This window comes from Solanum pennellii, chromosome 3 (assembly GCF_001406875.1).
Source record: "Solanum pennellii chromosome 3, SPENNV200".
In the NCBI taxonomy this organism is placed as follows: Eukaryota; Viridiplantae; Streptophyta; class Magnoliopsida; order Solanales; family Solanaceae; genus Solanum; species Solanum pennellii.
Window position 1 is genome coordinate 48,368,797 of NC_028639.1, and position 24,139 is coordinate 48,392,935.

The 24,139-nt window shown below is 35.9% G+C and overlaps 1 long non-coding RNA gene across 1 annotated transcript; it reads right to left on the reverse strand.

Moving 5' to 3' along the window:
• Positions 1–6,069: 6,069 nt before the first annotated feature.
• Positions 6,070–21,505, reverse strand: LOC107014065. The gene is made up of 4 exons (XR_001456182.2): positions 21,386–21,505; positions 21,165–21,226; positions 9,231–9,295; positions 6,070–6,315 (listed from the first exon to the last, which is right to left on the reverse strand). It is a non-coding gene; the product is annotated as an uncharacterized LOC107014065 (long non-coding RNA).
• Positions 21,506–24,139: the final 2,634 nt, after the last annotated feature.

Here is a 24,139-nt window from a genome sequence, read left to right on the forward strand (position 1 = left end):
CAGCTATACCTAGGATGTAGATTAAGACTTTCATTAGGTTCGATGTGCAATGACCATGAATGACCTAATGTCATTACATGAATCTAACTCACGTTTTGATTATCCCATCCTCACACCTTTGGTATCATTCATTTCATTATGTGCATCATTTGAGGCTGGTCTCATTCGTTCATTGGGAACTTTAACTTTAACCGACATAGATCATGTGAGCATCATTAAATCCACTGTCTCCCCAAACCGAAAAGAGGTGGAATCACCAGCCAAAGTGACCCATAACATGCTAGCGTACATGGGAATTTAACCCCGATAGATCCCTATATTGGCTGCATAGGTTCAAAGACTAGGAGATGTAAGGAGACCCATACCCGGCAAGCCGAACAATCTCATCTCATGAGAGTTACGTGAACCTCCGTCCTTCCCGAAAGAAGGCATCACTGCTCATAGCTATCCTATCGGTGCTCAGTATAAATTTCCATTTCATTCAATTCATACGCCATGGAAGCTGGCTTCTAATATGAGGACATCATAACTCATTAGATGATTTCTCATCTTATCATTAGAATTAAGGGTGTTAAGCTCAATACTTTCATTAGAGTGTTCATAGAGACTGGTATCTTCATTAAATTTACACTCTCATAGGTGAGTACATTTTGGTAACATTACTTAGGCTCATTTGAGATTGCTCTCATCTTTTACATTAGCCTCATATCATGTTGTCACCACATTCCATATTATTAGCACCTTTGCTTTCCATAGTTACTTACCTCTTATTACGTGAATGTTCATTTCATCATATGCCAGTGCACTTGGCCATTTAGTGTGTTTCACACCCTTACTGAACCCTTCTAGGGTTTCATCATTTCATTGTTCATTTCCTCATTTCATTGTTCATCTGATCTTATGCCAATGCACTTGGTCATTTAGTGTATCTTATACTCATACTTAACCCTACTTACTTTTGAATGTATGCCAGACCTATGAGTCTATATATAAAAGCCATGGGGCTTCATTCATAGTTCGTTAATTAATTCATATATTCTAGTGTGAAGAACCTTTCTTATATTTTCTGTTTTTCACGTTAATTGGCAGAGAGAAATCAATAGAGTTTGAACGTGAGAATTTGATAGACGTGAGAGAGTGAAACGTGTGAAGTTTTTATGCTAAGATAATGACTTAGTCAATTTAGGACTCTCCTTAATACTTAAAATCTGATTTAATTAATTATGCGTGAAAGGACCGTTTTGCCCTTAAAATTTCAGATTTTATATAATAAATAAATCACCTTAAGTATTTATCCTATTGATCTTTAGGGTTGTTGCATTATCCCCCCTTAGGAATATTTGTCCCCGAATGACACTACCACTTCACATCGTAATGCCAATCAGATCATAACATAATCACTATGCACAGTCAAGCAATAACAACAAAATATGGAGAGATAAGGAAACATAGACTTAAGAGTGGGAAATCTAGCCTCAAGAATTGAAAAGATGAGGGTAGCGGGATCTCATGTCGGCCTCAGCCTCCCACGAAGCACCCTCAACAAGATGATTTCTCCACAATACCTTTACTGTGGCAATCTCCTTGTTCCTCAGCCGCTTGACCTGTCTGTCTAAGATCTCAACAGGTACCTCCACATGAGATAAATCTTCATCAACCCCCAAACCTTCCACAGGTAGAATCGATGCTGGATCACCTAGGCACTTCTTCAACATAGAGACATGAAAGACTGGATGGATAGAAGCTACCTCCGCAGGCAATGCTAACTCATAGGGCACCTCACCCACACGATGTAGGATCTCATATGGCCCAACATACCTCGGACTCAGCTTTCCTTTTTGTACAAAATCTCATCAGTCCTTTCATAGGTGATATCTTCAAGTAAACCTGGTCACCAACCTCAAATTCTAAGGGACGCTTGCTGTTGTCTGCATATGACTTCTATCGGCTGTAAGCAGTAGCCAACCTGTCCCTAATCACTCTAACTTTTTGTAAAGGACTCATGAATGATATCTACACCTCCTACCATATAATGCCTCAAACGGTGCCATCCCAATGCTGGAGTAATAGATATTATTATACGAGAACTATATCAAAGGTAGATGGTAATCCCAGTTACCTCTGAAGTCAATCACACATGCTCTCAACATGTCCTCCAATGTCTGAATGGTGCGCTCTTCCTGCCCATCAGTTTGAGGAAGAAAGGTAGTACTAGGATGATCTGAAACACCCCCACTAGTTGAGTCAACCAATCGCACACCCAGACTGGCCAGTCTGTGTACCTCTTTTGTCAACTCCTTCTTCTTGTCCTCAACGTGAGTTGTAGTCCCCATGCTCATCCTGCTCAAAGCATCAGCGACAACATTAGCCTTACTTGGATGGTAGTGCACATTCATGTCATAATCCTTAAACATCTCCAACCATCTCCGCTGACATAAATTCAACTCCCTCTGTGTGAATACGTATTAGAGACTCCTATGATCTATGAACATATCCAAATGCACTCCATATAGAAATGCCTCCACAGCTTCAGTTCAAACGCCAAAGCTGCCAACTCCAAGTCATGAGTGGGATAATTCTTCTCACGAACCTTGAGCTGTATGGAAGCTAGGCTATCACCTTACCAGCCTACATAAGAACACAACTCAAACAAACCCTAGATGCATCACAATAGACAGTGTAATTCTCACCACCTTTAGGCAGAGTAATCACCGGGGCTGAAGTGAGTCTGTCCTTGAGATCCTGGAAAATCTTCTCACAAGGTTCCGTCCATTCAAACTTGGCTTTCTTCTTCGTCAAAGCTGTGGGGCATCAATGGAACAAAAGCCCTCCACAAACCTGCGGTAGTAACCAGCCAATCCCAGAAAGCTACGAATGTCAGTAGGAGTGAGGGGCTTTGTCCAGTTCTTAACAACTTCAGTCTTCCTGGGCTCCACCTCCACACCTTGGTCGGACACAACATGACTCAGAAAGGTCACTGATCTCAGCCAGAATTTACACTTGCTGAATTTGGCATACAACTGATGTCGTCTAAGTACATGCAAGGTTAGTCTCAAATGTTGTTCATGCTCTTTCTTGGTCTTAGACTAGATGAGACTGTCATCAATGAATATTATGACGAAAGAGTCAAGGTATTCACGGAAGACTCTGTTCATGAGATCCATAAATGCAGCAGGTGCATTCGTGAGACCAAATGACATGACTAGAAACTCATCGTGACCATAGGGGATATGAAAGGCCGTCTTTGGGATATCTCCATCCCTAACCCTAAGCTGATGGTACCCTGAACGAAGATCAATGTTAGTTAAGAAACTAGATCCTTGGAGTTCATCGAACAAATTATCTATTTTGGGAAGTGGATACTTATTCTTTATAGTAACTTGTTGATCTGCCGATAATCGATACACATTCTAAGGGTTCCATCCCTCTTTTTCACAAACAACACTGGAGCGCCCCAAGGGGATATGATCGGCTTAATGAAACCCTTATCAGTGAGATCTTTTAACTACAACTTCAACTCTTTGAGTTCTGCTGGAGCCATTCTATAAGGAGGAATTGAGATTGGTTTAGTATCGGGTTCTAAGTCGATACCAAAGTCAATCTCTCGAAAGGTAGGGACTCCAGGAAAATCTTCAGGAAACACATCTAGGAACTCATTCACTACAGGAACAAAGTCTATGGGAGGAATGTAATGATCTAAATGATTAACACTCACAAGATGAAGTAGTAACCCCTTAAAAATCATTTTACTGGCCTTAAGATTTGAAATCAAGGGATTAGGACGACTCGAATTGTACCCCTCCCAGACTAACTCTTCTTCATTAGGGAAGCGAAATATCACCACTCTAGGAAGAGTATATCTAACCTCTTAGATAACATCTTATTGGCCTTATGATTTGAACCTAATGAGGCCCAACTTAATTTCAAAGGGACTTGCCACTATGTCATCTATTTATCTACATACCCCTTCTACCTTAACACTGTCTCCTATGGGAGTACTAACTAGAAACGGTTCATGTAAGATCTCACGAATTAAGTCAAATTTATTAGCCACAAAAGGAGTTACCATAGACAAGGTAGATCCTGGATCTAATAATGCATAAACAGGATAGGAGAAGACAAACAAGTTACCATTATCCACATCCGTGTACTTCTCTTGTTCCTCGCTTCCTTCAACGCATGGAACCGGTTTCTCTTGGGGGTTCGGCTACAACATTTGGCCGAGGCTGAGCATCTGCCTTGGCCTTTTGGATTTGACCCACGCTCTTCTCATTTTAGCCCAACTTTTTTGGAAACTGAAGCCTTACTACCCTGTTTCTATAGTCTATTATAGCATAATACTCATGAAACAAATCCATGTCTAAGCCATATTCTTGAGTTGGTATGTATCCAACTTATCCTTCTCCTCTTCATCAATACGCATAGAAGGATTTTAGACATTACCATGCAATCACCTCCATGCGAACAACCACACTCACCACACGTCTTTCTCAACATTAGGCATTTCCATTATGGCCCTTTCCTGGGCAGGACAGATCTTGAGCTTGGCGCCTTAGAACACTTGGCCATCCTAATTCTTGTGTGTATTCTTCTACGCGTTCACACAAGAAGGAAGTTAGATAACTTTGTCACGACCGGAGTCTAGACCCCAGACGATACCGGCGTTGTTGACCTCTCATAGGTCGCAGACAAGCCTACTACGTCATTCTTACTTTTCTAGGTTAATTTTAGCGGAAAATTTGAAACTTTTTGTTTCTTAACATACATACTAGTCATTCTATTAGATTCATAATTTTTCACCATCAACCATCTAACATTAAGATCATCAAATGATAGAAATAATTTAATATAGAATTAAATGTGTACTTGCAAAAATAGCACCAATACAATGTCTGAACAAAAGCGGAAAGAAACGCTAGTGGAACATACTTCACTAGCTTAAAACTATAACTATGCAAGAATATAATGGGTAAGCATCTTCTAAAGCATGAGGGCCTACCAAGTTCGGATGAATGCTCCACGTCCGGATAGTTTCAGCGTCAACCTGTAGCTCTAGCGTCCAGCTGTGCCTACACCTAATATTGTAGAGTTGTATGGGATTAGTACACACTTGTACTAAGTTCCGGTATATGCAAGCACACACCAAGGACATGCATGATTAAGAACAACTCTTTCCTAAAAACATGATTATGGAAAGTCAAGTCAATGGAGTTGCCAAATTGAGCTTATGAAAGTTAGTGAGCTTTCCAAATTTGGATTAGGAAACTCATGCCATGAGAGTAACATGCATCATCATACTTATGATATTGCACACATCACATAACATCTTGAACATAGCATATAACATATAGCACATAACATTATTCATATCGTTCATATCTCATCAGACCTTGGAATCGTGGACTTGACATCAAGACTTCCCAAAAATGAAGGCTCAACATATGGGAACTCAACTAGGAGCCTTCTTTAGCAAACACAGACTCTGCTTCATTCATTCATACGTACTTCATTTCATTTCATTCATAGGCTAGTGTAAACACCAGTTACACCTAGGTTGTAGTTTAAGACTTTCATCGGGTTCAATGTGCAATGATTAAGAATGACCTAGTGTCATTACTTAAGTCTAGCTCACCTCTTAATTATCCTATACTAACAGCTTTGGTATCATTCCTTTCATTATGTGCATCATTTGAGGCTGGCCTCATTCATTCATGGGGAACTTTAACTTAAACCGACATAGATCATGTGAGAATCATGAAATCCAGTGTCATGAAACCCTACACCAAAAAAATGCGGAATCACCGGACAAAGTGACCCAAAACACGCTAGTGTACATGGGAAGTGAAGCAAGTTAACAACTTTGTCACGACCGGAATCTAGACCCCAGACGAGACCGGCGTCTTTGACCTCTCTGAGGTCGAGACAAGCCTACTTACGGCATTCTTACTTTGCATAGGTTAATTTTAGCATAAAGTTTGAAACTTTTTGTTTCTGAACATACTTATAAAAACATTCTCATTAATACGTCATTGATCACCATCAACCATCAAACATTAAGAGATAAGCAACTAAAAGAAATAGTTCAATTCTTATTAAGTGTATAATTGCCAAAATGGCACCAATACATAGTCTGAATTAAAACAGGAATGAAACGCTAGTGGGACATGCTCCACTAGCTCAACTCTACAATTAAGCTAGAATATAAAATAGCAGCATCCTCGAAAGCATGAGGACCTACCAAAGACGGATGAATGCTGAACGTCAAGATAACTGTAGCGAAGATCCTGTAGCTCTATCGTCCACCTGTGCCTACACCTAAAATAGTAGAGTTTGTATAGGGTTAGTACACATTTTACTAAGTATGGGTATATGCAAGAACACACCAAAGGACATGCATGATAAAGAATAACTCTTTCTTAACAACATCATTTTCGGAAGTCAAGTCAGTGGACTTGCCAATTTGAGATTAGGAAGGTTTCCAAATTTGGATTAGGAAAGTCAGTGAGCTTTCATTATTTGGAATAGGAAAGTTATGCCATGAAAATAACATACAGCATCATACTTTTCACATTTTCACACAGCACATAACATTTATACATAGCACATATCATATAGCATATAACACATTTTGCATGTAGCACATAACTTATTTAATATCACTCATTCATATGCCATGAGACCTTGGAATCATGGACTTAACATCAAGACATCTCAGATTTGAGGGCTCAACAGATGGGACCTCGACTAGGGAGTCCTCATTAGCAAACACAGAGTCTTCTTCGTTCATTTATAAGTACTCCATATCATTTCATTCATAGGCCAGTGTAAACACCAGCTATACCTAGGATGTAGTTTAAGACTTTCATTAGGTTCGTTGTGCAATGACCAAGAATGACCTAATGTCGTTATGTGCATCATTTGAGGCTGGCCTCATTCGTTTATTGGGAATTTTAACTTAAACCGACATAGATCATGTGAGCCTCATAACATCCAGTGTCTCCCCACACCGAAAAGAGGTAGAATCACCGGCCAAAGTTACCCATAACATGCTAGCACACATGGGAATTTAACCCTGCCAAATCCCTATATTGGATATATAGGTTCGAAGACTAGGAGATGTAAGGAGACCCATACCCGTCAAGCCTGACAGTCTCATCTCATGAGAGTTACGTGAACCTCCGCCCTATCAGAAAGAAGGCATCACCACTCATATCTAGCCTATCGGTGCTCAGTATAAAGTTCAATTTCATTCATCTCATACGTCATGGAAGATGGCTTCTAGTATGAGGATATCATATCTCATTAGATGATTTATCATCTCATCATTAGTTTTAAGTGTGTTAAGCTCAATATTTTCATTAAATTGTTCATAGAGATTGGTCTCTCCATTAACTTTACACTCTCATTGGTGAGTACGTTTTGGTAACATTTACTTAGGCTCATCTGAGATTGCTCTCATCTTTTACATTAGCCTCATATCATGTTGTCACCACATTCCTTATCATTAGCACATTTACTTTCCATAGTTACTCACCTCTTATTACGTGAATGTTCATTTCATCATATGGCAATGCACTTGGCCATTTAGTGTGTTTCACACCCTTACTTAACCCTTCTAGGGTTTCTCATTTTATTGTTCATTTCCTCATTTCATTGTTAATCTTATCTTATACCAATGCACTTGGGCATTTAGTGTATCTTATACTCATACTTAACCATTCTAGGGTTCATCATTTCATTACATACATCTTAGGTTCACTTACTTTTGAACGTATGCTAGACTTATGAGTCAATACATACAAGCCATGGGACTTCATTCATAGTTCGTTAATTGATTCATACATTCCTAAGATTATGTAGTACAAGACTTATGTATCTGGTATATGTGCCAAGATCTTGATTTTAATCTAAATAGGTGGCATTATTGTTGGATATTTTGTTCACGTATGACTTATTTATCAATACGGATGTTTGGGCAAGGAAACCAAATTTGAATCACTTGGATAACATTTACATTTTTCATTGATTTTATTTTTAATTTCCATAACATTGGAACTCTAGATCGAACTCCAACATTAACATTATATATTAATTTTTCTAATTGGTTTCCTCTTAAATTGGCTGAAGGGTTGTGGGTTCAAGCCCCCAAAACCTCTTCCATTCTATTCTTTAGTTTTTCGCAGGGCATTTGGAGGTTGTGGGTTCGAACCCCCACAGCATCCTTATTTTTGTTGTTAATTTTGCTAGAACATTGGCAGGTTTTAGGTTCGAACCCCCACAACCTCCTTATTTTAAATTTTTAATTAAAACTCACTAGGCTAGGAGTTTGGAAGTGAGGTTGTGGGATCGAGCCGCACAACCTCACCTATCTTTTTTTTTATATTTAAATTGCGTTCTCCTTTCCAGCCTTGAGGTCGTGGGTTCGATTCCCACGCCTCACATTTTCCTTTCTTTATTTTCTCTTCTTTCACTCGCTGCATGGAGGTCATGGGTTCGACTCCTACACCTCCCATTTGTTTTGATTCTTATTCTCTTCTTACTAACCCAACAGACCCATTTCTATTCCCCCCATCCCCCTTTTATTTTTTCTTTCTCGCAAATTGTAGTAGCTAAAGGGTGAGGTCACAGGTTCGAACCCTGGTGGCCTCACCTCTTTAAAATGTATTAAATTTCCAGATTTCAACACCCTTTCTGAATGAAATTTAAAGTACATTAGGCTGGAAATTTATTCATAATTTTTCTCTTCCTTTAATCAACCTTTTCATGTTAGTTTCATAGGGCATTTCATCAAGCATTTAGTGCGTTGTTAGGTGTAGTTTAGTAGTTACATCAGTCAAGCATTTTCATTCAAAATTTTTAACTTCACACACCATATGAACATCACATTGTGCACAATTTTTAGCACATAAAATACAAGAATTAACATGCCTTTGCACACCTTCAAACAGTGACCAACTTCACCGCCACACATCCACACCCACATCACTTTTTCATATTATTTCTAACAACATAATCATTATTCACAAAATTTAGAACATGCATATTTAAACATAAACATCACAGAAACACATTGCGTCCCTACTTTGTACCAGCAAACGTACCCAACCTAAAGTTCATTGGGATCTAGTGACAGGGACATGCAAAAGGGGAACAATCCTACTTTTCAGAGTAAATATCTTGAATCTTAAGGGGTCTCTTGGGAAAGGGACAAAGAGAAAAGAAACCCATACCTTAATTGATGTTCAAGCGTTGAAGTTGCTGCCCAAACCTTCCTCCAGAACCACGTCCAACTCACCTAAAGTTTCACCACCAACTCGACGTAAATCTCCTTGCCTTAACGTTTTTGATTAGCTTTATTTCTTAGATTTTTTTCGGGGTTCATCAAGTGTGAAGAACCTTTGTTATATTTTCTTTTCTTCACGTTAATTGGCAGAGAGAAAACAATAGAGTTTGAACGTGAGAATGTGATAGACGTGAAAGAGTGAAACATGTGAAGTTGTTTAGGCTTAGATAATGACTGAGTCAATTTAGGACTCCCCTTAATACTTAAATCTCATTTTATTAATTATACGTGAAAGGAACATTTTTGCCCTTAAAATTTCAGATTTTAAATAATAAATAAATCACCTTAAGTATTTATCCTATTCATTTATAGGGTTGTTACATTTAGATATAACAATATATATGGTATTAGTACAAAGACATGTACTAAGTATGACTTAATGCATAAAATCATGAGAACAAACATTTATGAGAAACGTGCTCTTTTTGATTAAAACATCACACTAAAAATATAAAGACCACATTTAAACCCCAAACAACACAATTAAAAGACACTAAAACATATACTCAATTTAGATGCACTTAACAGTGAGGATACAGTGAACATACAGTGACTTCACTGTAACTTTACTAATAATTAATATTTCATATATATTGTTATATCCTATTTAGATATGACAATATATATGGTATTAGTACAAAGACATGTACTAAGTATGACTTAATGCATAAAATAATGAGAATAGACATTTATGAGAAACATGCTCTTTTTTATTAAAACATCGCACTAAAAATATAAAAACCACATTTAAACCCCAAACAACACAATTAGAAGACACTAAAATTTATACTCAATATAGATGCACTTAACAGTGAGGTTACAGTGAACATACAGTGACTTCACTGTAACTTTACTAATAATTAATATTTCATAATATAGCATCAAAATACATCTAAAACACATAAACATGAGATGATCCTACCAAAGTGATTCTAAGGTTCACTTGGGTGAGTTGTGAAGCGACCGCCTATACAATCCCTTCACACACACCTAAGAGATCCTTTAGACTATCTAAGATAAGATAATTCTCACTAAACGTACTAGTATACATATAATATGACATTCTCTTCCCAAAGGTATCAAAAGACATACATAAGTAATGCAAGAAAAGACGCTCATACACCTTTTCCAAGCTTACCTAAATAATCCTTAAGACTACATAAGTTGAGATTATGTCTACTTATTCAAATTACTTACCCTATCTAGAGTCATTCTTAAGATTTCCCTAGGTAAGATATAAAGTGACCATTCCCATTCCCCCTTCATACCTTAACTAAGCAACCCTTAAACTACTATAGGTAAGCACTTAGTCATTAACATGTTTTTCTAACTTAAGACATTATCCATTAGTTCACTTAAGACACATTAAACATATTAGGACATTCAAGTAATTGTCTTGGAGAAGACCTAGGTACTCACTTACTAAACATCTTCAAAGCCTAATCGTGCAATGTTTAGATAGTGTCCCATTCCACCACCTTAAGCTTCATAGAACTTCTCCAATACTAGTAGGTGTCCTACATGATGAGAAAAGACAATAGCTGACATATACCATGGTAGCTAAGCATGAAATCCGGAGTCAACCTACTCTGATAAAGGGTGTTTAACTTGGTAATGGTAGAACGAGGACATAACCCATGTAGGAACATGGTTAAGGAATATGAAGGGGTTCTTTGTTTATGTCATCTTATCTTAGAGAAACTCCCCTAACCATCATCACTCAGTGCTAACCTTTTGTTATCGTAGATTAATTCACATAAAGGATCACATAAAGAGGTTTCGTATCTAGTTTATAACCCAATCACATTTCACCTTATCAAAGCAGGTCAAATAGGGCTACCAACAATTTCCAAAACGATAGCTCAATGAATTTCCTAAGGATGATTTCATGTCGTTCCATCCAATCAACCATAACTCCACCATTCACACAAGAAGGATACCAATACAACTTTCGAATTCAAGGATATCATAACCTTACATCTAGGATGAAGTTTCCACATAAAAGACCTTCTTGAAAATGTTCAAGGTCACATGTCAATCAAATATACAGAACTAAGAGGCTTTAGAATACTAAGTCAAGAACTCATATTCACATTATACCTATATCAAGTAAGGAACACAAGTCTACCAAAACAAGACACATACATACTTCACACATTGCATATAATTTTAGAAACACATACACATAACAACCATCATCAATAGGTCACCCTACTCACAACTATAGTATCATCATTCTAAGTATCACAAGTATCATATCATCTATCAAGAAACATCACACTCAAAATCAAGTATTCCACAAAATGACTACACTATAGTCTAATAAGACACACATCATCAACTGGGAGAACTCATGCTTTGAATCCACATTAACACATAAGTCACCTTGACGTTCATACTATCCACATAATCAAGTTAAAGCATGACAAAGAAATTTACTTGAATAACGCCGACAAGGCCATATCATTCACAATTCATAAAGTAATTGCCAACAAGGCAACATTAGTCACAAGTATAACACATAAGCACCGCCGACATAAATAGACCATACCAAGCATCATCATCATCTAAGAACTAGACTACAAAATATAGAGAGAGTTAAGTAAACATACCATTGATCAAACCTCACAACTTCAATCCATAACCAATTCATCCAACACAATATACCAAGGCCATTACCAATGGCCATAGTTTACAATCCAATCCAATAAGTACAATATATAATGATTCAAAGATAATTCAACATGAATTTACGAAATTAGGGCATCCAACTAACAATTCTAGAATGTTCTATCATAATTCAATAACCCTAATCAAACTACATAAAAATTCAATAGCATTATGACATAATCAATTCACCCATAAAGTAACCAAATCTAGGGTTACATGAATTACATGGTTCATTGTTTTTTACGTTAAAATTATCAAATTAACATCAGTTCAATCATTATACAGTTATTCAAAACATTTAGTGCAAAAACCCATGGATAGATTACTAAATTGGACAAGTTCATTTTTCAAAAAATTTAGAAATTATTTTGAAGATTGGTTCCTTGATGAAAAGAGATTCAAGGATGAAGGTCATACCTTAGTTGACACTAGACCACAAATTTGATGAATATATATTAAGAATCACCAAATAAATCTTCAATCCAAGCTCTGTCTTCAGTTTTGGCTCCAATGGAGTTGTAGAGGATTTCTTAGAGAATTTAGGTTTTGATTTAGAATAATGAATTTCTCTAGGTGTTTAATACATATAACACTATTTATAATACCCAAAAAATAACCATAGGAAACCGCTGTTGGTCCTACGCCTGCCCATCGACACCTGAGTCGCGACACATCAAATGGTATGAGAGGCTATAGGACGATAGAGTTTCCCTTCTTCATCATTCTCATATCGTGCCATAGAACTTAACTCTATAAGATCTATCTCTTACGTTTTCTTGTCCGGTGGTCTTTTAGATGTGGTTGCTTGGATGAGATTGTTCTCTATGCTTGAGGGAGAAAAGGTGAGTTTAAATGTTTATATTGGTTTTATGGTTTAATGAGTGTGTGAAGGTGAATTTTGGCATGTTTTGATGATGTGACACCATTTGTGGCTATATATGAAATTTATGTTAAATAGCATGTTATGTTGAAAAATGTATGTCATGATATAGTTAAAGCATGTTAGAAGTTACTATGGTTGTCATGAGTTTCTTTTGGGAATGTGTTACTATATGGTTTTGCATTATGGTAGCCTAATAATATGATTTAAACTTGAAATGCTTAGTGACTACCTATGGAAGAATGCTACCTTAAGATTATGTACTTAAAGGTGTTCAGTGTTTCCTTTTGTATACATGTGGTCCTTGATAAGTTGCCTAGCATGGATTGGAGTCCTTTGTGTAGACTTGATCCTAGGTGTGATGATAGTATGCTTGTCTAGGTAAAGTTTTGTATATCATATTGTCATGCTTCTCCCATCAATTGCCTAAATGTTGAATTTTTGGAATTCGGAAGCATGTTCACTGTAACGATAGGAAGTTTACTGTGAGATTTTTGGGAAATCAACTAAATTGTTCTTTGATTAGATGTTGTCAAAATATGTATAGAATTGATGATATGAGCATGATACTGAATGTAAAAAGGAGAATTGCTATTTGGAATGAAGAATGAGAGTCTTATGGAATGATGAGTCATAGAATTATTTCTAACTCTTATTGTGTTGTGATCCCCTCGACGTTGTGGAATTGATGTTTCCCCTAGAATTGAGGTTAGTATTCTTATCTTTGTAGGGTGATGATGTGGGTTTGATTGACCTAGAAGTTACCTTACTTTAATGTTGAAAGAAAAGAAAGAGTCCTTAAGGCTAAGTCTCATCTATTGTTTCCCCTAATGATGTATTACCTTGGTGTTTATGGTATTTTGTACAAACCTTATATGGTTGAATGAGGTGACCTAACTTGATAATTGGGGATATATTGCCTAGGTACTAAAGTTTAGAATACCTTGGTTGACTTACTGTAAATCCTTCTAAATTTGTAATCACTTTTAAGTGATGAAATGAAGGTTACTTACTTAAGATCCTCTTATGTTTGGGTTAATTTACTCTTAAAATGGGGTTTACCTTAAGTGGGGGATGGTGATTGAGTAGTAAGTTTGTTGAAATTGTCTACCTTGTTCTTTTATTATTACTTGAACTTGAATCTATTGAATTTTTAGTAATCTTGTTCATGAATAAGAGTTCTGCATAAACTATGAATTGCATGACCTTATATGTTTGGTATGCATTGATTGACATTACCTTAAAGATATTGTAAAGATTCCAAAGTGTATGAAAGAAAAATTTTGAAAAAACCCATGTTTTCTCATGTTAAATCGTATCTTTATATGCTAGTTGTGCTTTTGACTTCATGAGATAAGATAAGAATCAAAGTAATAGACACTTGTGAGGTGAAATGTTTAGCCTTGTAATGGAAAGTTGAATCTCTTTAAAATGAAAAGTGTAGAGGCTCTTGAAAACTATGTGACCTTTATGATTTGGGATGCATGATTGTAGGCTCACTTTTGAAAGGTGAAAGAATGTTTATCTAAGTGTTAATGTGTATGCCTATGATTTGTGTAATTCACCTCAAATGATGCTTCCTGTGAAGGTGAGTACTATGTTAGAAATTGAAATTTTGTGAAATTACTTCCTAATTGATGGGATGTACTTGGTGTGACTTACAATTTGGAATTCACTAGGAAGAATACATGATCATACCTTGGTTCAAAAGTTGAGAATTTCTCATTTAAGAGGAAAATTTACCTTGTACTTTGCTTAGGTGTGAACTCATAATACATTTAAGTGTGTTGAGGAGAAGGACATTCCTCCATGGACACTACTAAGCATGGTATGGTTGAGTATGACCTTCACGGCACTAGGTCTAACTAATAATGATGTTTGTTGATTCAATTAACTCAAGTCTATGTGCATTGAAGTATGAGTGCCTAAATTGATTCTTGAGTGTTGTTGAAAATCTTCCTAAGTGTGACTTAAAGAATAGTTGCAAATGATCTCTTAGTGAATTGAAATAAAATGACCATGTTATGATTAAGAGAAAGATGTTCCTCCTACGAACATGATAAGAGACTTTGTGAATGATGCATTAAAGAGTGAGTGAATGGATGTTTTGCTTGCTTGTGTGCATTGAGTACTAAAGAGTGGTTATGTTATAAATGTTATGAACTTCTCTTTGATGCATTGAAATCCTTTTTGTTATTAAATATCCCTAAGTGTCATTCGAGGACGAATGTTCCCAAGTAGGGGATATTGTAAGACCCCAAAATGAGTTAGGGTTTCTAGAGCCTAACATATTTGTCTTACGTTTCTAAGGTCCTAAAATTACTTATAATATGGTGTTGAGGCAGTTTTAATGTTTGAGGTGATTTGGAAGTCGAACGTCAAGGGACGACCAAAACGTTCTACGACTAGTCACCTATGTGTCTCATGTGTCCATGCGTGTTTATATACTGTATGGTATGACCATATGAAGTCTTAAAATGAGTTATAATGAATTTTAAAATGTGTTAGAATTATGGTATGTGGAGTTTTGATAAGTTTGGAGGTAGAAACAACCAAGAACATCCAAAGCGTTCGAAATTCATGTGGGACGTCTACAACACATGTAGTCAAACGACCAAGAACATCCAAAGCGTTGATAAGTTACGTGCATATGTTTTGGGTGAAACTCATGTGGGGCGTCTACAAATCGTTTAGAGTTGTATTTACGTTGGGAAAATCCAGATACGACTTCTAAAGGGCCCCGCAAAAGGCCCCACAAGAAGAACCCAAGGCTGGTCGACACACTGCCTTGGCAGTGTCAATGGACGGACCAAACAACGGCCAGTCGGTTGACCAACGGCCTGTTGGTGAGGTCTCGTCGATGGAAAATTATCTTGGGCAGGTCTCAAACCAAAATTAGGCTAAGGACCAATCGACGTAAGCCAAAGGACGGCCAGTCGATTTACCAACGGCCAGTCGATGGGTTCCATTGATAGTGGCCTGTAGATACAGTATTGCGTCTGTTTTATTTAAGGGGTGAATGGGAAATTTAGCACACGTCCTAACCTGACTATAATAGGTTTATTTAGCTACTTATGGGTGTATATAAGTGATCAAACACGTGAACATCCCATTCCCAATCCCCTCTACACGAATCAAACCTTCCCTCCAAAATATTCTCCCTAGAAACCACCATTGTTGGTGAAGCTCAAGAAAAGCTTGGAGCTTGGATTTCCATGAATGAATCATCAAGTTTTAGAGGTTTTCAACTAGACAAAAGTATGGTGATCCTTCATCTTTAAGTAACCTTTCACTTGGAGAGTTTTTCCCAAAGTTTTCAAAGAAGATTTTATGATCAATCTTTCAATCTATCAATCTAGCCATGGGTTCTTTCTAAAAACGTTTTAAACGGTTAAATCATGATGAAGTGATTTTAGTATATTGGTTTGAATGCAAATTTTACTCCAATTGCATGATGAACCCATGCTCTTTAAATCAATTTAGTCCTTGCATGGGCTTTTTGATCATGGCTTGTTAAGGGTTGAATTGTGATTTTCTTACATTCAATTGTCTATATCTACTGTAATTTACGTTAATTGATTTTGAATTAATGATGATAGATCCATGAGGATCAATGTATGAAGAATGCAACATGACTAGTATATGATCTATGTATTCATTGTAAGGTTGGCTTTATGTCGATTGTTGTAAGACCTTGTATTACGTTAAATTGCTTGTAGCCACTGTTTTAGGTTACATAATGATTGAATTATGGATAGGAATCTCGTTTGATCAAAGTAAATAATGATTGACATGAATTCATCTAGTTCATCTAATCTATTGATTGATAATACTATGTATGTGATGTGATCCATATTTTTAGATTATGTGTAGCATGATTTCTTTGAGTAATGATCTAATTATCTACTTCCTAACATGTACATTATTGTTAAAATATGATTGATGATCAAGGACTTAGAGAATCAATAGTATTGGCTAATTCCTCCATATTCTAGTGAATTAATAAGCCTAATGCCTATGTTTGAACCTTGATCTTGAAGTGCTTTAAGCATGAATTCGTTATGACTAAGTGTATGATTAGCTACTGCCTTCGATTGATAATATTGATGAAATATGATCTATAATCCATGTAAGTGAAATCGGTTGATGGTCTATGTCCTTCTACATTCTAGCATGTTATGATATGTTGTACTAGTTTGTAACATGGCCATGTAGTAGCTTATGCATGAATTGGTATATCATTATTATGTTTTAGGTACTTTTCTATTCTTGAATTATTGATGAAAGAGTAGTAATGATCAATAATGACCAAAGGCTAAAGGATTGGTTAGAATTGCCCTACTCTTCTACTTCTCTACTTTTTTATAGTAAGGTTGATGAAGCCTTGTATGGCATTGTGTGGTATGGTCTACTTATGGTGGCGGTCTTCACTTTATGATCATTATATATGTGTTGACCATGGCCTTGAAGGAAAATTGACGAACATATGAACATGTGCTTATGATGATACTATGAGAAGTTTATGCCTAATTTCCTATTCTAGTAGTGATCTAGGTTGTATGGCTATTGTATGAGTATGTATATATCCATGTTAGGGTAAATTATAGGTGCTGCCATTGATAAGTTAAAATGGTTAATAATCCCTTACCTATGTACCCCTATGTGAATGCATGAATAGTAAAAGTTAGGAGTCTTAAGTGTAATATGAAGCTGACTTGTGTGTGTTGTGTGGTCTATGCTTGGAAAGTGTATTATGGTCTAAGAGGGTGGAAGCCTCAACGTGTTTTTGGTAGCCATTATGTGATCATGTTGACCAATGTACACACACACTCACATTACATTAATGTTACAAGTAGTATAGGTCATGGTGTCTAAATGAGAGGTAGTCATCATATTCACTAGTGTCTACTACTATGAATGTTAAGATGATGTCTATTAAAGTATGATATGTGTTTCCCTAACTAGGATGGCTTGATAGGTGTACTAGTATGGGCAAGGGTATGGGACCTTGTCTATGCATTGCACATGTGTACCTTGATAGGATAATTCCTAGGTTTGGTTTCAATGTACATGAAAATGAATAAATGGGCATGTCATGAATATGTCTTATATGCTATGATGTTAAGTATATGATATGATAAAGTATGAATGTACATTGTCTTGAAGTGTTGATATGAAAGGATTGCTCATATAGGTACACATATAGCCTTATACATTAATGTATGAACATGTGTAAACTTAATGTGTTATGTGAAAGATTTGCTCAAATATATGTATACACACACACATGAATGATGATCTAGTCAATAGAGGAGCCTTGAAAGGTGTGCTGAAGTGTATCCTAAACTAGATAGTGCTAATACATATGCTATGTCCATGTGAAAGGATATTCTTACATTATTTAGGTTGATGAACTTTCATCTATGACCTATGAGCTAATCATATGAGGGGATGACTCTCCTAAGCCTATACTTTATAAAAAATGTTAATGAAGTATTTTCAATAAAAGGAACTTAGCTTAGCACTGAGTGAACTTGAATATGAGTGTGTGTCCCTTTCCAATGAGGAAATGAAGGTCTACCATAAATCTCATGAGGTGGATAAGCACAATGACTCAATAGGCATAAATAGGGTTTCCTTAAGTGAATGATAATAATGCCCCATCTTGGCATAAAGAGGGTTTTCACATGTACCTCCAAGTTCCATTACTATGCTTGCCAAATAGGATCTATTAATGTGATATCACTTAGTATGCTAGCATGTGTTTATGTTCTACCTTTGCTAGGTAAGAACACCTTCCATTGGTTTAGCCTCTACGACACTAAATTCCATCTTTAGCACCCATGGTGTTAGTGTCGTTTAATGCTATAGTTTCCCCAAAGTAAAATGGAAAATGGAAGTAAATGAATAGGATCCTAACTAGGAGGTCTTAAGCTAAGTTACTTATGATAGGTGGAAGTAATGAACCCATCTAGACATTTCACAAGTAGCTTTTTATGAAGTCCTAAGAAGGTGACCTAATATGTATGATTATGTTTATGTTCATATGCATGACTTTGTAGTATTTGTCTACTTTTTATGAAGATGTGCATGGTTTGAATCTATATGATATGGTCTTATCCTTATATGAACTATGTTGGTCTAAATGACTATATGATGAAGGTCTTGTATTGACATGAATGAAGTTACCTTCATTTACTTGTTGAGGTATGAATTGAATGTTAAGGTTTGTGGTCTCATAAAAGGGTTTCCTAAGAATGTATGGGTTATGGGACTCCATATGTTCATTGTACTAGTAGACAAAGATTGGGGTCATGAACGAGGTCTTATAATGAGGAATATGAAAGAAGTAAAGTGTGTGTGCAAGTTAGATGTATCTTACTGTAATTGTCCTACCGTATTGGCTTAAATATGTCTAAGTTGTATTCTACTCCGATAATGGTATGTGTTGTCTCGTGTAGATGATATGTATGTTTCCTTGTGTCTTTAAGGTGATGCATTGCACCAAGTATCACTAGAGGGTTACTTGGGAGGTTAATGAATAAAAGGGAAGGTAGCTCACTATTAAGGGAAACTAGTGCACTGTAATGTGACTTTAAAATGTAACAAATTCTATAAGTGATTTTATGAAATGTTTGGCCTTTGAATATGTTTATATTAAGTATGTGAATGATTAATATTCTATTGAGTAGGGGTTTTATGAAGATTTACTTTAAAAGGCATGAAGTATGATTTCAAGAAAATGTCCCTTTTAAATGCATGTTTTTGCATGGTTGCCATACTTAGTGCATTGTTGTACTAATCCCATTCTTCTATACTTTTTACACAAAGTGTATGTTATGGATGCTTAAAGGATGTCTATGATTGAGGAGCTTCATATGTGATTCCCAAGCTCAAGCAAAGGGGTCCTTAAGTTCCAAGGATTCCCTACACATGTCTTAATGTAAAGTTTATTTAAGGATTGTATAGTTATGTCTTATGTTTTGAGGTCCGTATCCCTAATGTATTCTAAGGTTGTTGAGTCTAAGATGGAAAAGAGTTTTGGGGTCTATATATATATATTATGACTTATACTTTATATATATGTGAAGTTAAGTTTCTAGCATTTGATGTGTTCTGAAAAGTTTTAAAATTTCCGCTAAATTTACTATGTCAATACAATGAATGATAACTATCGTCTTGTATAAGACCTCCGAGAACTCAAGTACGCCATGTTACTTCTAGGGGGTGCTCCCCGGATGTGACAAGATGCTTGTAGCTACTGCCTTAGGTTAATGCCATTGTTGAATTGTGGATATAAATCTTGTATGATCAAAGTAAAGAAGTCTTGGTTTGAATTGATCTAGGTTCTTCTAGTCTATCAAGCAGTAACTTGTAATCTTGACGTTGGGATGGTTGTTGTATGACTCGATCTTGGTGAATTTTCCTTAGCTACTGCCTATTTGTATAATGTGATGATAGTTAGGTATAATTGACCTAATATGAATAGATAACCATTTAATTGGTAAAGATTGATTTAGGTTCTTATAGCCTATATACTTGGTGGAGTAATGTATATGTTGTAATCGATATCTTAGGATGGATGAAGCATGATTAAGATATGATGTTCTATATATTTAACTACTTCCCTAAAAGTATATTATTGATAAAAAATGATTGATCAACAAGACTAGGGAAATTGGTTGATGATCTATAACTCTATACTTTCTAGTATATATGTGATGTATTGTATTATGTTATAGTATGATCTTGTAGAACCTTGTACATGGTTTCTTTGATGATTAAATGTATATTTAGATACTGCCCTATAATGTAATGATAATGAAAAAGGTGTATTGATCAATGATGATCAAAGTTTGATGAAGTGGTAAGAATGACTCTCCCTCTCTACTTTTCTACAGTATTGTTAATTGATGAAGCCTTGTATGGCATTGTGTGGTATGTTCCACTTATGGTGGAGGTGTTTACTTTATATTATCATTATATATGTGTTGACCATGGCCTCTTAGGCAAATTGATGAATACATGAGTGTGTGGTTATGATGATCACACTATGCGAAGCTTATGCCTACTTTCCTATTCTAGTTGTGATCTACGTTGTATGGTTATTGTATAAGAATGTATATATATATGTTAAGATCATGTGTGGGTGCTGCCTTTAATGAAGTGTTAAGGATTGATGACCCCCTTGAGTTCTTCATTACAGCACAACCCTAATTCCTCACTCAAACTCATACACAAGGAAGACAAAAAAAAAAGTAGTCACCTTACCTCAATTTCTGCAACTTCTCCTTATAACATGAATTCTTCTAGAAGTTCATCTTTCCTTCACACTTAAACCAAAGATGTAGAAAGAGGTCTCTTAATAACTATGGAAGTGAGCATTAGCCTCTTGAATTTTTTTTGCTTTTGTATCTACACTTGTGCATGAATAAAATGTTTTTCTAATCATCCACGGAAGAATTAAGAAAAATCCAAGTGTTTACACTTACCTTGGTTTGCAGATATGAGAATTTCTTGAAGAACCTAAAACAACTAAAAACAGTTGTTTTAATCTTGAAGAGAAAAGAGAGAGAGAGAGAGAGAGAGCTGGAGATAATTCTCAATATTATGTGTTAAAATGGGTGAAGAATATCTGTTCATATTGGATATATATATGGATCTTTATTGACCACAAAAATATCCTTTAGAACCTCCTATTTTTGGGTCCATTTTCAGCAACTAATTGGTCAAGTAGGTGATGCACCTGTTTCTGCACATCAAGTAGCTCAAAAGGTCAAACTAGGTGATGCAACTAGTTGCTTTCACTTGGCTTTATCTATATTGGGCCTTGGCAGATTTGGCTGTTGGGCTTTCTTTCATTTTTATTTTTCTTGAATAGGTTTTAGCTTCATGTGATCCCATTACTATAATCCTAAATCTGGTCTATCAAACTTGGGCCCTTTAACAATATCCATATAGGTCAAGTAGGAGATGCAACTGCTAGCTTAATAAAGCCAAGCAAGTAGCTCAATTATTTTATTCCATTTTATGAATATTACATCCTTTTGATTCAACTAAGAACTTAACTCTCCAAGTTAAGCTCAATCACCACCTTTCTATCTCTATTTAAATACATCCGGCGGAGTCAACTTATAGTAAACACGCTGAAACGTGCATTACATGATACATCACTTTCTGGCTGTTTAAACCAACACTAATCCGATAAGGAACATGGTCCCTCACGTATACTATGAGGCCAGTATCACAAGAATAGAACAAGCATATGCGTAAGACGGGCTGTTACAGTAGGGGGCTGATTTAGAAGCTATGGTGATACACCAATAAATTTAAATTTTGGTAAACTCACTCCTCGTTCCTTGGGAAGGTTGTTTCGTGTAAATAACTATAACAGACAAAATTTGTGAAAGAAAACAATCAATTAGAAGGATTATGTGATGGCTTTTGTTTTGATGAATTGAATATCCCGAGTTGGTTGGTAAGCTGATAATATTATAGCCTGAATGATTGCTTGTTGTAGATGAAGACAATGACGTTAAAGGACAGGTTGACACTTCGTAAGCTATATGATTTGGAAATTGAGGTATGTAAGGCTATTTGATTTCCTATTTCTTTGGCATGAATCCAAACTTACATTACAAAAAGTAATCTTTCTAAGTGGCCAAAGTGATTGTCCTTAGTTACAGTTCCTACTCCCTATAACATTAAAATGAGCATTCTAATATGAGTTATTACTAAATGTACATGTTTACTCTACCAAGTGTTAGCAAGCAAGGTTTAAACTTGTTTTGTTGTCAAAGTAAACCTGGCACATATTTCCCTTACATAAATCAAAGTGATCCTACATTATACATGGTACATATGTTTATATGTTGGATATACAATCTTCCCATATCAACCAAACTTGCTTTAATTGTCTAGTCCATCATATAAGTCATCTTTTCACATGTTCATATGTTCTCTTTATTGGTTATTACTCAACATTGTGTTAGAGTATTATGTTACCTCACAAGATGTCTACTTTCTCTATTGTATTTTGTATTTACTTACTTGGAATATGTATCCGTTCTTAAGCTGAATCTTACCACGTTCCCCTATGGTTCCATATTAATTTATACCTTGTCTTTGATATTAGTTAGTGTGTGTTTGGCTATCATATACAGTTCAAATCTCTAGGTTGAAAGTTAAATGTGTTTACTTGATATGTGCTTCAATTTGAGATGTTAAAATGCTTATTGAGTCATGGAAGAACCTAAGTATTACGTTGGTGTAACATCTGTTTCCCATGTCATTGTCATTATCATAAGTCCATATTTATATGTCTTCTACTACTTATACATAGTTCAAAATATCAACAATGATTATGACCACCAAAACAACAATCCTAAATGAGATATTATAAACAAAAGAACAATCTCAAAGGAGTTATGAACATCAAAGAACAATTACAAAGATTAAAGAATTCAAGCAAAGCTATCTATATTATTATGGGTGGAAACCCAGGGGAAAATGTCTAGCATGGGTCGATCCTAATTGGTATTGAAGGGTGGCAACTCAGGGGAGAAATCCTAGCATGGGCCGATCCCTATTTGTAAGGATGGGTGGCAGCTCAAGGGCGAAAACCTAGCATGGGACGATCCCAATTTGTGGAATTATGATGACAACATCCCAGGGGTAAAAATGCCTACCATGGGTCATCCTCTCCTACAACTGATCAACTGGTCATTTATGTGATAGTATCATATGTCTTACAAATGTTATAATGCACATAAACGTAAAAAGAAGAATCTAACATACACAATACATATAAGTATAAACAAAGATGGTCTCTAATCCTTATCTATTAGTATTTGGGTTCACTTGAGCACTCATTTTAAATATGATTGTATTATGACTTATATATTCAGTACATTCTTTCATAGTGACATCCCTGATTTGGGACGCTGCATTTCATATTGTAGGTACGAGTACTCAACTTGTAGATCTCCCCAATAGAAGAATATTATACTCAGCGGTTGTTGGTGAGCTCCAGGTTTATTCAAGGCTTTGTCGAGGCTTTACTATCCGTATATTCATAATGATACCATCATGGATTCCATTAGAGACTTTGTAGATATAGTAAAGCTATATCATCTGTATTCATAGTTTCGCTTGGGAAAGGTATTTGTTCAGCTAGTGTTGGTGTTGTATATAATGCTTCTCATCAGTAAATATATCTGCATCGTAGTTTACTTTCTCATCATAGG